This window comes from Cetorhinus maximus, chromosome 12 (assembly GCF_964194155.1).
Source record: "Cetorhinus maximus chromosome 12, sCetMax3.hap1.1, whole genome shotgun sequence".
NCBI lineage: Eukaryota > Metazoa > Chordata > Chondrichthyes > Lamniformes > Cetorhinidae > Cetorhinus > Cetorhinus maximus.
In genome coordinates this window covers 57,404,236-57,421,204 of record NC_135890.1, presented here as the reverse complement: position 1 = coordinate 57,421,204, position 16,969 = coordinate 57,404,236, and positions in this window count along the sequence as shown.

The window sequence follows — 16,969 nt, the reverse complement described above, 5'->3', positions numbered from 1 at the left end:
AAGCAGCTGTGTTAATGAGCATTCATGACATGTCAATGAATGCAAATGGCGTTCACGCCACTAGTCGGCGGGATAACTGACCCACCATAAACCCACCATCGGGAGAACTGCAAGCTGTTTATACGTCAGCGGATTTCCAACTTTTTACCTGCAGCTGAATTCTCCGCTCCCGTCTGCCATGAAACCCTCCAAGGGCAGGATGGGAAAATTCCATCCATAGTTCCAAGTTATGATGGTGTGTGACTTGGAGGGGAACTTGCAGGTGGTGGTGTTTCCATGTGTCTGCTGCCTTTGTCCTTTTAGGTGGTAGATGTCACAGGTTTAAAAGGTGCTGTTGAAGGAGCCTTGGCGAGTTGCAGCAGCCCATCTTGTAGATGGTAGACACTGCTGCCACTGTGCATTCTGAGAATCATGGAACTGTTCCGGCACAGAAGGAGGCCATTTGGCCCATCGTGTCTTCACTGGGTCTCTGAAGGAGCAATTTACCTTATGCCACTCCCCGCCTTCTCCCCATAGCCCTGCATTCTTCTTTTTCAGGTAATAATCCAATTCCCTCTTGAATACCTCAATTGAACCTGCCTCCACCATACTCTCAGGTAGTGCATTGCAGATACTAACCATTTGCTTCGTGAAAAAGTTTCTCATGTCTCCATTGCTCCTTTTGCCAATTATCTTGTATCTGTGTCTCTGGTTCTCGATCCTTCCACCAATGGGAACAGTTTCTCCCTATCTACTCTGTCCAGACCCGTCCTGATTTTGAATGCCTCTGTCAAACCTTCTCCAAGGAAAACAGTCCAAACTTCTCAAATCTATCTATGTAACTGAAGTTCCTCAGCCCTGAAACAATTCTTATGAATCTTTTCTGCACTGTCTCTAATGCTTTGCTTGTCCTGCTGATCGATGTGTGTGGAGCTATCTGATGGTTCATTGGGTTAAAGAGTCCCGGGTGTCCCTGCCTCCTTGGTGTAGTAGCGGGTCGGCGTGCTGCCCCTCATCATTGCCCTGTGCTTGCTCATCCTCTGAGCCATTGCTGGATTCATCATGTGCAGCCTCATCCACTGTGTCAAGGTCTTCATTGTCAACTACATCCCCCTTTTCCATCGCAAGATTGTGCAGAGCACAGCATGCTACCACTATCACCGAGACGCGATCTGGGGGGTACTTGAGTGCGCCCCCTGAGCAGTCCAGGCAATGGAAATGCATCTTGAGAAGACTGGTGGCTCTCTCCACCACAGCCCTTGTGGTGCCGTGGCTCTCCTCAGCTTCTGTTCTTGGTTATGGTTATCCAGGATAGGAGAAACATCCTGCAGTTCCCACATAGCACAGGATGCGCACTCTAGAGGCCAGAGCAGCCCTTCCATTCCTCTATCTATCAGATAATAAACATTACTGCTATTACTAAACCTTGCTACTGCTAATTAACCTTACTACACCTAATAAATCTTACTACTGTAATAATAAACCTTGCTATTTAAAAAAAAGAGAATATTCACCAACTACTCATTTCCCTTCTGTTTGTATCACTTAAACAAAGGGAAGCTAACTGAATGCTTTACTTAAATTTTTAATGCCTTGGTAGTGAAGGGAGTGAACTTTTAAGGCAGTGGATGATGTGTCAATCAAGTAGGCTGTTTTGTATCAATGGTGTCAGCTTCTTGAGTATTATTGGAGCTGCATTCTTCCAGGTAAGTGGAAAGTATTCCATCAGACTCCTGACCTGTGATGGTGGACAGAATTTGAGGAGTTAGCAGCTGAGTTACTCACCATGGAATTCCCAGCCTCTGAACTGCTTTTGTAGCCAGATTATATATAGGACTGGTCCAAGTTTCTGGTCAATGGTAACCCCCAGAATGTTGATAGTGGGGTATTCAGCAATGGTAATGCCAATGAATGTCAAGGGGATATGGTTAGATTCTCTCTGATGGTCATTACCTGACACTTATGTGGCACAAATGTTACTTGCCACTTATCAACCCAAGCCTGAATGTTGTCCAGGTCTTCCTGCTTGTGGGCATGGACTGCTTCAGTATCTGAGAAGATGCAAATGGTACTGAATATTAAACAATTATCAGTGAACATCCCCACTTCTGGCCTTATGATGGAGGGAAGGCCATTGATAAAGCAGCTGAAGATAATTGGGCTTAAGACACTGCCCTGAGGAACTTGTGCAGCAATGTCCTGCGGTTGAGATGATTGGCTCCAACAAGCACAACCATCATCCTTTGTGCTTGACATGACTCCAACCAGTGGAGAGTTTTCCCCGATTCCTATTGATGCTGCACTTGGTCAAATTGCCTTGATGTCAAGAGCAGTCACTCACACCTCACCTCTGGAATTCAGCTGTTTTGTCCATATTCAGAACAAGGCTACAAAGTTCTTTGCCTTTAAATGGGAAATGACTCATAAATGGCAAAATTAATTATGGAACATTGGAGGTAATTTTCAATTTTATCATCTGATAGAACAGGTAGCTTATTGTTGTTTTATTCTAGCATCCCCAGTATTTTACTTTTATTATTGCTTACTGGTGAGCCCATCCATTGAAATCGATGGAATGAAAATCAAACAGGATCTCAATGGACAAGCAACTTCACTAGGGCAACATTTTTGTGGTGGGTTGACGGTATAACTACCCCACTGGCTCTTTTTAAAAAAATTGCGTGTGCGTGCATTTTGTCAATTGGGTTAATATGTCACATTTTATACAAAGTCTTCACCTCATCTGCTCAAATTTCCTGTTCATAAAATAGTCCCAAATCTAGTTAGGACTAAAGTAGAACTCCACAATTCGCAAGCAGGAATTAAAGTCACCAACTGCGAGTTCAAAATATTCAAAAAAAACAGGCAAGAGAAAAATGAATCAAACTAATTTGTAACAACCTTCTTGATTGCCATCTTGGACTCTCATTAACTGAAAATTACAACAGAATTACAACAGAAAATAAGGTTTTTAACATACTAATTTCCAAGAAAGTAATAAGCCTTACCTATATATCAACATTTTCTGTCATTAAAAGTGTACAATGATGGCCTTCAGCAGAAGTCTCTGAGAATTCTAGCGACTGATTTCATGATCCCAGAGCCAGTACAGGTATTTGACAAAAGTTTAACTACTACAACTTATTGTACCAACTATTCCCAGTATGCCACAATCTAAACGTGCACTGCAAGGAATATTTAAATTCAAGTGCCATTGCTTGCAAATCACCATTTTCAATCAAGAGGAAAATACTTGAGTTAACATTTAAACAGAAACATGATAGGGTCCCCCTTGTCCTCACTTATCACCCCACCAGCCTCCGCATTCAAAGGATCATCCTCTGCCATTTCCGCCAACTCCAGCATGATGCCACCACCAAACACATCTTCCCTTCACCCCCCCTGGCGGCATTCCGTAGGGATCATTCCCTCCGGGACACCCTGGTCCACTCCTCCATCACCCCCTACTCCTCAACTCCCACCTATGACACCTCCCCATGCCCACGCAGAAGATGCAACACCTGCCCCTTCACTTCCTTTCTCCTCACCGTCCAAGGGTCCAAACACTCCTTTCAAGTGAAGCAGCATTTCACTTGCATTTCCCCTAACTTAGTCTACTGCATTCGTTGCTCCCAATGCAGTCTCCTCTACATTGGAGAGACCAAACGCAAACTGGGCGACCGCTTTGCTGAACACCTGCGGTCTGTCCGCAAGAAAGACCCAAACCTCCCTGTCGCTTGCCATTTTAACACTCCACCCTGTTCTCTTGCCCACATGTCTGTCCTTGGCTTGCTGCATCGTTCCAGTGAAGCCCAACGCAAACTGGAGGAACAGCACCTCATCTTCCGACTAGGCACTTTACAGCCTTCCGGGCTGAATATTGAATTCAACAACTTTAGATCTTAAACTCCCCCTCCCCCCATCCCCACCCCCACCCCGTTTCTTCCCCCTCCCCCTTTTTTTTCAATAATTTATATAGATTCTTCTTTTCCCACCTTTTTCCATTATTTTTAAATCTACAACTAATACTTTGTTAGTCTGTCCACCCCACCCCCACTAGAGCTGTACCTTGAGTGTCCTGCCACCCATTCTTAATTAGCACTTTTCTTAGATAATATCACCACCTTCAACACCTCTTTGATCCTTTTGTCTGTGACATCTTTTGATTATCTGCTCCTATCACTGCTTGCTTGTCCCTACAACCACCCCACCCTCAACTTCTCTCTCCCCCCGCCCCCCACCTTAGACCAGCTTATATTTCACCTCTCTCCTAACTATACTTCAGTTCTGCCGAAGGGTCGTGAGGACTCGAAACGTCAACTGTTTTCTTCTCCACCGATGCTGCCAGACCTGCTGAGTTTTTCCAGGTAATTCTGTTTTTGTTTTGGATTTCCAGCATCCGCAGTAGCTTTTAGCTTTTTGTTTTTATCTCAACATTTAAACTGTGCTTGTTGAGAGACAGCAGCAGCTATTCAGGTCATATGCTGAATCCCACCAGCTTTCAATAAATCCCTTTGGCTGCAAGCATTGCCAGTAATTCCGACTTTCTTGGTTTACACGTGTTGCAGCATTCTTCTCTATCAAGCCTTAACCATGTCAGCTGCAAGTTCAGATGAATTTCAATTTACATACATTCCAGGCTAAAGTATAACAGCTAAACATGCATTGAAAGGCTTCAGTGTGTGCAAAATACAAACAGCTAACTTTACACACAGTCAGAAATTTGAGATTCAGCTCCCTCGTTCATTCCATCCCATTGTACATACTGCCATAGATATCCAAAATGTCAATTGATATTCTCCAGCAACTAGCCTGACTGAATGCCAAAGTGTAAATACTAACTTAACTGAGACCAACAGTGCAAATTAATTCTGATGGATGAGGAGATTTTAACATAAACTATATATTTTTAAGAAAGGATGCATATTTATTAAGTGACACTAGTATTTAAGACAGCATTTTGTAGAATCAGGGAGACTTCTAGATATTAAAGTCACTATACATTTAGAGCTACATTTTGAGGGCACTCAATCAGTTTCTTCATTACTTTAAATAAAATCCTCTTTCACAATGCTATGGTCCATGACATTAATCAAGATTACTACCATTTAGATTTGCTGTAAATTTGGATTGTTTTTACAGAACTGCTTCCTAAAATCATGTTGCATCGCCACCTGCCGCTGCAGCTGTAGAAACTGCTGGGTTTAAATTGTCTAGTAGCTTCTAATTTACTATTTAGAGATGATGTATTTTCATATCCTTTGGAGGATTTTTCTTAAAATTTGCTCTCAAGGTGTTGCGGATACTAGCACGGGACATTTATTGCCCATCACTAGTTGCCCTGAGAAGGCGGGCCTTTTTGAATTGTGTTATTTGCATCATCATCCTAACTCTGATATCCCATTTAAAGCCCTGGAAAAAGGCTTCAAGGCTTGCAATGATAGGGGCATCAATGGACCTTCACATTGACTAATAGAACGATTAAATCCTTTGATGATTTTCAAGTCAAACTCCAGATGCATTATACCTAATTGAAATTGTGAATGAAACATTCCCTAGCTAATTAGGCCAGAATCATATGACCCCTTCATAGCTCAAAAAATCTTTGTGCCATCTAAAAAGAGAAAATGAAATTAATTTTGAGGGGATAAGGACTCTTTGGTACCATGTGCCCAGAAAATACAAGTGCAGCAAAAATGATTGAGGTCCGGAGTGAACACTATCCAATGAAGCAACTCCAATGCAATACTATAAAAAATAAATGACCAAATCAATATTCATCTTCAGGCATAACCTTTCATATATATTTTAGTTCAACCTATTGTGTTTGTTTTCCTGCAGTGGTGCCTTAATACTGTTGCTAACGTGGTACAGGTAGAATTAACAGTAGTGTAAGAAACTGATCTTATACAAGGCAGCTTGGAAACTGAATAGTTGTCAGTTATTTAAATAATGGATTATGTTAAGATAAAACATTTTTTATTCTTTCATGAGATGTGGGTGTCGCTGGCAAAGCCAGTTTGTTGCCCATCCTAATTGCCCTTGAGAATTTCCTGAACCAGTGCTGTCTTTCTGGTACAGGTACACCCACAGTGCTGTTAGGAAGGGCATGCCAGGTTTTTGACCCAGCAACCATGAAGGAACGGCAATATAGGTCCAAGTCAGGATGGTGTATGACTTGGAGGGGGACTTGCAGGTGTTGGTGTTCCCATGCATCTGCTGCCCTTGTACTTCTAGGTGGTCAAGGTCGCCGATTGGAAGGTGCTGTCGAAGGAGCCTTGGTGAGTTGCTGCAGTACATCTTGTATATAGTAGACACTACTGCCTGTGTGTGTCAGTGGTGGAGGAAGTGAATGTTTAAGTTGGTTTACTTACCTATTTAGCTAAACATGTTCTTGGATTAGGAGTGCTTAACTTACTACACAGTGGAACTATTTTACAGTGGCTCCTCACTATAACATGGTCCAAGGGGTTCCATATCTTGAGACCATGTTATAAATGAGATTGTGATATAACAAGATACTTTCAAAAGCGTCCAAGCCAGTCGCCAGAACAATTAACAAAATGAATACAATCAATTCAAATAAATTACATTTTATTTCCTCAGGTAACAGAAATGCGAATATATATATATATATATATATATATATATATATACACACAATTAGTCATTATTGAACGGATGGACATTCAAAGTTGAAGAAATCAATAATTTTTAACTGTTCGCATTTAGTCCTCACCTCTGCCTTTGTTAGATGTAGAACGTCCCGAAGTTGTCACACTTAGAAGCAATTTTTCATTGGTTTCCAACTATCTCGGAGATGCTTTCAGGTAGCAGACAACTGGGATGATGGAAGTGGCTCGGTCTCAGTGCCATCATTATTATCATCACCTTCTGCTTGCTGGACATCTTGACGATTTGGATCTGTCACACTAGCCAATATTTCAGCATCTGTTATAATCTTGCTGGTAGCTTCTTGGATGTCAATTTTCAACCATGCATTACATTGTCAATATCTAATCTGGCCCCAAGAATGGATCTGACATTGTTTAGATCATGGGCTCAGCCATCGTAGTCCATAACTCCTTTCCTGCTTTCAAGTATTTCTTCTTCAGCAAAGCATTTGTCATTGTTGTTGGTTTCTGTCGAATGGAGCCAGGAGTTTTTGATAAAGTTGATTATCACTTATTGCTAGCATATATAGATTCTCTCTTTCATGTTGAGTTCCTTCAGGCAAGTTATCATGTCACCCTTACTGTTCACCATTCTCTTGGTCAGTTCTCTTCTGCAGTTATGGTTGATATGATGCCTTGGTTAAGGAGTCAAGTTGTGATATTCTGTTTTTAGGTGGATAGGCACATTTGATGCTCCAACTTTATGTTACCAGGGTTCTCTTTGGGTGGCTGTTCAGGACAGTTGTCATGCAGTAAGATGGCCTTCTTTGATAGTTTTCTCTGTCTGCAATGTTTTTTGACGTTGTTATGAGCCCCATAGAGACTGATAACGTTTAGAAAGATATAATATATTCCCAGTGATCAATTTAAAGGAATCACACGACAAGATTCCAAGTTTTAAGATATTTACTGCAACAAACAAACAAAAAATAACATTGACTAAACAATCTAGTAGGCAACTAATAAACTAAACTACAGAGAAGGTAAGTTTCCATTAACTTTCAACACGACTGAAAACCATGCACCACAGTTATACTTCATTGCCCGCTCTCCACAGATTTGGAGTTTTTATAGAAACTAGTCCAACATCACTCCCAGCTTCCAACATGCTCACTACTCCCCATTTCACAGAGTCGTAACATGGGGCAGAATATTATGCTTAGCGTGTGGGTGCGCGCCCCATAAGCCCGAGTGTAAAATGATGCGCGATGACGTGGGGGAAGCGTCCCATCATTATTGTGCAGTCTCGCGATATTTTGTTCGGCGGGTGCACGCCGGAATTGGCTGCGCACCCGCTGACAATTAAAAGGCCTATTAAGGCCATTAAGAAGCTAATTAAATTCAAATTTACACTGCTGTCCAACCTAACAGTTGGCGGGCAGGTGAACAAGCCAAGCAGTGTTTACATTTTTAGGAAACCTCATCCATGAGTGGGATGAGGTTTTCTAAAGCAAATAAACATCAAATAAAAATGTTATTTTTGAATTAAAAACATGCCCCAGCTCATGTGAAAGAGTCACATGAGGGGTCATGTTTCCTTTATTTTTTGCTTCATCCCTGAGGCAGTTCTGTGCCTCAGGGAGATTGAAGCGCTCTTTCAGGCGCACGGGCAAAGATTGCGGTAGGCCCTCTCACCCTCCTCCACCCGCTCGCACAGGCAGCGCTGAGCGCTGCCACTCATGTTCCATGCTGGGCGGGCCTTAATTGGCCCACCAGTGTGAAATCGTGGTGTGGAGCCGATCGCGGGCGACGGTCAGCTTCCTGGCCGCCCCTGCCAAGCACCCCCGCCAAGGGCAATATCATGCCCATGGTCAAAAAGCCATGTATCCAGAGAAATCCCAAACCAAATACAATCGGTAAGGTCCACTACAGTGATTCTTCCCCCACCCCAGGATGAATCATCTAGATTCAAATACTTGTTTGATACTACAGAACTTGAGTATTGCTGAAAAAGGGACATGTCTAAGCTTTTCATCTTGTACTCATCAGGACACTTACAAGAATACCAATATAAGGGGAAAACAACAATTTACACTGTATGTGAAGAAAGTGCTGATTGGTTGGCAAGTGGAGTTGCTAGGGAGAATGCACCACTGATGGTGATGGACAGTTAATTGCCAACCATTGTTTGAAATTTAAACCAGGCAGCTTGACCCTGATTGGTCAAGGCACTGCCCTGAGGAATGAGTCAGTGAATGGCTGTCACTTATTTTGTTTAGCTGAAACAGGCACAATGTATGTACATGCTCTTTCTGTCTGCAAAGAACAGGGTCCTGTGCCTTCATATATGTAGCTTCCAGTACACGCAAATACACCACACCGCGAGCCCAATTGATAGTCTTAAATTGGTTGTCAGTGTAATTCTTAGCACACTGAGGATTATTTAGCAAATGTTGTCCAATCGTGGAATCACATCTAATGTTTGACACTGCGTTTTGAGGTTTGTAAGCATGGGCTAGTTGTGTACAGTCTGTACCCTGCCCTTTGTGAACAGCAGCTGAAACATGCTGTTTGATACAATCCACCAGTCACTGGCACGGCCTACATACCTAGCATCACACTGGCACTGAAATTCATATACCACATTACTCACTTGTATGACAGGCAGAACATCCTTTTGCTTTGATGGCAGCATCCTGTGAGTGGCGAATACCACTCATGTTGCTACTGCATAGTAGCAGCGTGAAACAGCTAGCTTCACCTGCACCAACACTGGTGCATTCTACATGGCAACGCCACTTGCCAGCCAAACAGCAATCTCTTCACATACAGTATAAATCATTGTTTTCCCCTTGCGAGTGTCCTGATGAGTGCAAGATGAAAAGCTTGAACATGTCGCTTTTTTCCAGGTTCCTTAGATTGTCACAGGGATGTGTCTCTTCGACCGGAGACCATCCGCAGTAAGTGCCTGCGGCTTGAGGAGCTTCAACTCAGAGTCATTGGGGAGAATTTCCTTCCCGCCAGGGGGGTTGGGTGGGAGCAGGTGTGGGCAGCATGCAGCTGATCGCTGCCCACGATCGGCTGCAATGCTGCCATTTTACATGGGCGGGCCAATTAAGGCCCACCCAGCGTGACGCGCACCCAGAAGCGCTGAGCGCACACTGTGCGGGCAGGGGGAGTAGGCTGAGTCGGGGCCTGCGCTCTTTCCTTGATGCACAGAGCTGCCTTAGGGAGATTAGTGTGACAGTGCCACATGAGCTGGGACACGTCAATGAATTTTATTAAAAAATTTTTATTAAAACTTTAAAAACCTTCATGAAACCTCATCCCGCTCGTGGATGAGGTTTCATGATAAATGCGAAGGCCGCCTGGGCTCTACGCCTGCCTGCTAACCTTAAGATTGGACGGGCAGCTCAGTTAATTTTTTTAATTAGTTTTTAAATGGCCTTAATAGGCATTTGACAGTTCGGGGGGCGGGCAGCCAACTCTGCTACACGCCTGCTGAACTGAAGATTTGAATGACGTGTGGTGACGTCGGGACGCACGAGGCGTCATTTTACGCATCGGCGAGCGGGGCCTGACCCAAAGGTTCTGGCCATTGAGCTGGAGGCTGAGCTGTGGACACTGCGACACATCGGGGAGGGGGGTGTTACCTGGATGCTTTGTACAAGGAGGCAGTCACACCCCTTAGGATAGGGTCTTCTGATTTGGAAGGTGGTCAGGGACAGGAAGGTGTGACTGCAGATGAGGCAGGTAAGGAGACCCAGGGCACAGGGTGTCAGCCTCTGCAATTTTCCAACAGGTTTAAGGTTCTTTCAGCTTGTTTGGATGGGAGTGGGGGCTGCAGGGTGGATGAGCTGACTGACCGTGGCACTGTGGTACAGGAAGCCATTCAACTAGGGGGAGCAAAAAGGAATGTAGTAGGGAACAGTATAGTAAGGGGGATTGACATTGTTCTCTGTGGCAAAGAGCGAGAGTCCAGAAGTCTATGTTGCTGCCCGGTGCCAGGGTTCAGGACATTTGCTCAGGTCTGGAGAGGAATTTACAGTGGGAGAAGGAGGATCCATGTAGGTACCAATGATATAGGCAGGATGAGGAAGGACGTTCTGCATAGTCAGAATGAGGAATTATGCACCAAATTAAGAAGCAGAACCTCAAGGGTAATAACCTCTGGTTTATTAGCTGATCCACGTGCAAATTGGCATTGGGCAAATAAGATTAGAGAAGTGAATGTGTGGCTCAAAGACTGGTATGGGAGAAATAGGTTGCAGTTCATGAGGCACTGGCACCAGTACTGGGGAAAGTGGGGGCTGTATCATTGGGATGGTTTACACCTGAACCATGCTGGGGCTGGTGTTCTAAAGAGCTGCATACCGAGGGAAGTTGAGAGGGCTTTAAGCTAAATAATGGGGCAAGGGATCAAATTTGGGAAGATGTGGTAAACCAAAAAGTATGGACAAGGCAAGAGAGAAAGGTACTAATATGGGAAATGATAAACAAAACATGACAGGAAGGGACAGAGAGTACAAATCTAAGAGTAAATCAGCAGATAAGGAGATATAAAAATAATAAAAGGACAAAACTAAAGGCTCTGTATCTAAACAAACGTAGCTTTCAAAACAAAACAATTGAACCAATAGGACAAATAGTAATAATAAATATGATCTGATAGGAACAAAAACAAAAATTGCTGGAAAAACTCAGCAGGTCTGACAGCATCTGTGGAGAGGAAGACAGAGTAATGTTTCGAGTCTGTATAACTCTTCATCAGAACTTATGATCTGATAGGTATTACAGAGATATGGCTACTGGGTGATATAGATTGGGACCTGAATGTTGAAGGGTACATGACAACTAGGAAGGACAGGAAGTTAGGAAAATGTGGAGTGGTGACTCTGTTACTTAAGCCAGGATTTTCCCATTGGCGAGTGGCGGGGGGGCAGGGCCCGCTCGCTGATGGGTAAAATGATGTGCGATGACGTTGGGCGGAACTCCCGATGTCACCGCGCCCCGTTTAAATTTTCTGGTAGGTGGGGGGTCAGCAAAATCAGCTGTGCACCCACTGACCTGCCAATGGCCAATTGACATGAGGGGGCATGTCAGGGATTTTTTTATTTTCTATTTTTAATATTTTTTTTACAGTAGAGGCGATCTCCCTGAGGCAGCACTTAGCCTCAGGGAGATGAATGCGCTCTTTCGTGCGCATGCACGAAAGAGCGCACTCTCGGGTTTAGGGATTCCCCCCGCCCGCACAGGAAGCGCATAGTGCTTCAGTGCAGATGTCACGCTGGACAGGCCTTAACTGGCCTGCCCATGTAAAATGGCGGCGCGCCCCCAATCAGGGCGGTGCGCCCCCAATCAGGGCCGCTGACTGGAGGCGCGCCTCCGCTCTTCAACGTCCCCCCCAATGGGGGGGAAATTCTGCCCTTAATGATGTTATTAGCACATTGAAGAGGGATGACCTAAGTTCAGGAAACCAGGATGTAGAAGCAGTTTGGGTTGAGATGAGGAATGATAAAGGCAAGAAGTCACTTGTGGAAAAGGTGTATAGGCCTCCTGATTGTAATTACATAGTAGTGCAGAATATAAAGGAAGAGATAATGGGATCTTGTCAGAAAAGTACAGCGATAATCATGGGGGATTTTAATCTACATATAGACTTGGAAAATCAGATGGGCTAAGGTAGTGTAAATGACGAGTTAATAGAATGTTTCAGGATGGTTTCTTAGAACAGCATGTTCTGGGGCCAACCAAAGAGCAAGCTATACTAGACCTGGGGCGGAATTTTAGTCCCGCAGAAATCATTGGGCTTTTGAACGGCTCACCACATTTATGGCCCTGCCCGCCACAACGAGGCTGTAAAATTCCACCCCTGGTATTGTACAATGAGATAGGATTAATTGATAACCTCACAATGAAGGCACCCCTAGGTGGCAGCGATCACGGTTGAATTTTACATTCAGTTTGAGGGAGAGAGAAGCGTGTCCGAGACCAGTATTTTAAACTTAAATAAAGGCAATTATGAGGGCATGAAAGGAGAACTAGCTAAAGTGAACTAGCAAATGAGGTTAAGGGATAGGTCAATGGAGATGTAGTGACAGACTTTTCAGAATAGATACATTCCAATGAATGAATGAAAGAAAATTTCCAGGGTGAGGACTGACCATCCGTGGTCAAAGACAGTGTCAAACTTAAAGAAAATGATTGCACAAAGCAGGTCATAAGATTGGACAGAAAATAAAGAACAGCAAAGAATGACAGAAAGATTAATAAGGGCGGTAAATTAGATTATGCAAGGAAGCTGGCTAGTAATATAAAAATGGATAGTAAGAGTTTCTATATATATTTAGATAAGAAAAAAGTTTAAAAGTGAGTGTTGGTCCAATAGAAGTGAGTCTGGGGAATTAATAATGGAAAATAAGGAGATGGAAGATGAATTGAACCAGTATTTTGCATCGGTCTTCACAATAGAGGATAAAAGTAACATCCCAGAAATAACTGTAAATCAGGAAATGGAAGGGAGGGAGGAACTCAGGAAAATTACAATCGCCAGAGAAGTGGTATTCAGCAACTTGTTGAAGCTACGGGCTGTCAAATCCCTGGGTCCTGATAGACTTCATCCTAGGATCTTGAAAGATGGGGTTAGTGAGATAGTTGATGCATTGATTTTAATTTTCCAAAACTCCCCGGACTCGGGGAGGGTTCCATCTGGTTGGAAAATGGCAAATTTAACTCCTTTATTCAAAAGGAGGGAGACAGAAAGCAGGAAACAACAGGCCAGTTAGCTTAACATCTGTCATAGGGAAAATGTTAGAAGCTATTATTAAAGATGTTATAGCAGGGCACTTAGAAAAATTCAAGGTAATCAGGCAGAGTCAACATGATTTTGTGAAAGGGAAATCATGTTTAACCAATTTATTGGAGCTCTTTGAAGGATTCATATGTGCTCTGGATAAAGGGGATCTGGTGGATGTACTGTCTTTAGATTTTCAGAAGGCATTTAATAAGATTTCAAAGGTTATTGCGGAATATAAAAGCTCATGGCGTTGGGGGGGGTGGACATATTGGCATGGATAGAAGATTGGCAAGTTAACAGGAAACAGAGGGTCACTTGGGTCAAATGGGTCATTTTTCTGGTTGGCAAGATGTAACAAGTGGTGTGCCACAGGGATCAGTGCTGGGGCTTCAACTTTTTACAATTTATATGAATGGCTTGGATGAAGGGACTGAAGGTGTGGTTGTTAAACTTGCTGATGACACAACGATAGGTAGAAAAGTAGGTTTTGAAGAGGATGTAAAGAGGCTACAAAGTGACATAGATTGGTTAAGTGAGTGGGCAAAGATCAGGCAAATGGAGTATGATGTGGGCAAATTTGAAATTGTCCATTTAGGCAGAAAGAATAGAAAGGAAGCATATTATCTAAATGATGAGAGATTGCAGAGCTCTGAGATCCAGAGGGATCTGGGTGACCTAGTGCATGAATCACTAAAGGCAGGTACAACAAGTAATTAGGAAAGCTAATAGAATGTTATTTTTTATTGTTAGGGGAATTGATTACAAAAGAAGGGAGATTATACAGGGCACTGGTGAGACCACATCTGGAGTACTGTGAACATTATTGGCCACCTTATTTAAGGAAGGATGTAAATGAGTTAGAAGCAGTTCAGAGAAGGTTTACTAGACTAACACCAGGAACGGGTGGGTTGTCTTATGTGGAACGTTTGGACAGGTAGGGCTTGTATCCACTGCAGTTTAGAAAAGTAAGAGGCAACTTGATTGAAACCTTTATGATCCAGAGGGGTCTTGACAAAGTAGGTGTTTCCTACTCTGTTTCCTCTTCTGGGAGAATCTAGAACAAGAGGTCACTGTTTAAAAATAAGGGGTCGTTCATTTAAGACAGAGATGAGGAGAAATTTTTTCTCTCAGAGGATTGAGAGTCTTTGAAACTCTCTTCCTCAAAAGACAGTAGAAGCAGAGTCTTTGAATACTGTTAAGGCAGAGCCAGATTGATTCTTGATAAACAAGGGGGTAGGCAGGTATGTGGAATGAAGGTTACAATCAGATCAGTCATAATCTTATTGAATGACGGAGGGGCCAAGTGGCCTATTCCTGCCCCTATGTTCGTATGTACATATATCTTCCCTCCCACGTTCTGCTTGGTAGTTCACAGAAATGCAGCAGCCCTCTGCTGACAACACTAGCTACAGTCTTTTGTCTCTGTGAGACCTCTCTGTCCCAAACCTCAGAGACAGAAAGTCTGCCCAATGTCAGCCCCAGCTGCTTGTGCCTTTGTTTCAGTTGTGAACATTTTGCATCTTGCTACTGGTAACTTTTGACTTGGGCCCGTCCCCATGGTATCCAGTTTTGTTGCAGCAAAGGAGGGCTGTCAACCTTTTCTATATCAGTTTACACCTGAATGTCTTGTTGGTGTTGTTTCTTGTGGTAACATTTGTAGTCCAGGGTCATCTTGCCATAGTTGTTTATTTGTTCTTCAGTGTATCCTCTTTTGAGAAAAATCTTATTTAATTCAATGGGAAATGATGTTGCAGCTGATTCATCTGCAGACCATTGATCTCCTCTTAGAGTGACGATGCTTGGGATGGGCAAGATGGCAGCAGGAAGGTCACCTGGAGAATTTTACAGGCCACCTGCAAACCAGTTGCTGGAAGCCTGTAAAATTCTGCCCATGATTTTCCCCTAACAATAAAAAATAACATTCTATTAGCTTTCCTAATAACTTGCTGTACCTGTCTTTTGTGATTCATGCACTAGGACACCCAGATCCCTCTGGATCTCAGAGCTCTGCAATCTCTCACCATTTAGATAATATGCTTCCTTTCCATTCTTTCTGCCAAAATGGATATCTGTGCAAGTTTGCCAATTGGTGCCTATGCCCCTGGCTGGACAAAAGTGGAGGGGAACTTGCAGGATTTCCTCACTATCTGGGGACCCCCTACAGGGAAATGCATGCAAATCAGGTGATGATAGAATTGCACTGTGATATGATGCTCCCTGCAGGCAAAAAGACTGTTGATACAAGCCTTCTCAGCTCACAAATGAAAAAGAGCCACTTGAGTGAGGTTTTGGATGCTGGTCAGTGTTACCAGTAAGAGTTAATGTCTTCAGGTGGTGGCAGGGGGTAGAGAGAGAGGGGGGAATTACAATTAAAGCAGTAAGAAAATAGTTAAATTCTACACTAGTGATAACATTATGTACCCACTGAGTCACTGTTGTACCAAAGGAAATGGTTTTTTTGCCCAAGGCATTAAAGCAAAAGTAGCATAGTCTTCTGTAACCATATTCTCCCTTTCCCTTGTCATCACTTTCAAAATGTTTGGAAGGTTACATTCTGCTCTGCAGCAGGTAGAAGGCAGCTTCTGTTAGACTGCTGTAAATTGTAACAACAAGAGAAAAATAAGCAAATCCAGATTAGGGCTAGGTGCAATAATGTATTTACACAAAGAATTGTTGAACATGGAATATTTGTTACTTGGAGTAGTTGAGGCAGAGATTAGTGCATCTTATGAGGGAAAATGGAATAAATATTTGCAGCAGAGGAAATGCAAGGCTATGGATAGAGAGTTGGGCAGTGAGCTAAGTTTTTAATTGATACAGTGATTAGGGAAGAGCTGTATAGGGAGATTAATTTGGGATTGATGGAGGGCTATGGGGAGACAGTGGGGTAAGTGTGAATACTCTAGGATTGATACAGGGCTATGGGGAGTGAGGCATTGGGATTAGTTTTAGATTACTCCAGCAGATCCGATGGGCTGTAAATCTTAACAGGTCTTTGGTTCTAAGAGCTGATGTTATTGTGTTTTGCAACCTCCTGCAATCTTATTTCCTACTATCCATATCCTCCTTCGACTGTAGGTTAGAAAATTGCAACTCAAATAGTCTGAATGCTTCCTTATCCACCATGAGACATAATATAGCAAAATTGAAATGAATGCCTCGAGCCCAGCCTCCTTACTTCCTCTACACTATGCAGCCAAGGTCAGGAAACTCTCAGGGATATTGGAATGTGAGCAATATTCAAGGCTGGAATTTAAATTTAGGTTTCCCAACAAAGTCCAAATTTGCTTTCACTACATTATACCACCCACTAACTACCGTTCTGCAAACCTTTTCCTGAGGTCATAATACTTCCTATGCATTCTTATACTGTGAGGCAGATTAATGCATGGAAGGAAGTCCTAATCATAGAATAGTTGCAGCACCAGAGGTCATTCAGCCTGCTTAGCCCATGATGGCTCCCCACAAAAAGCAATTTAGCTACAGTTACACTATCCCCTGCTTGCAGAAGTAAACTGTTCGTTGTCCAACTGTTGGAAAGTTGGTGAAGGTGGAGCAATAGGCCCAGTGGGAACTGGAA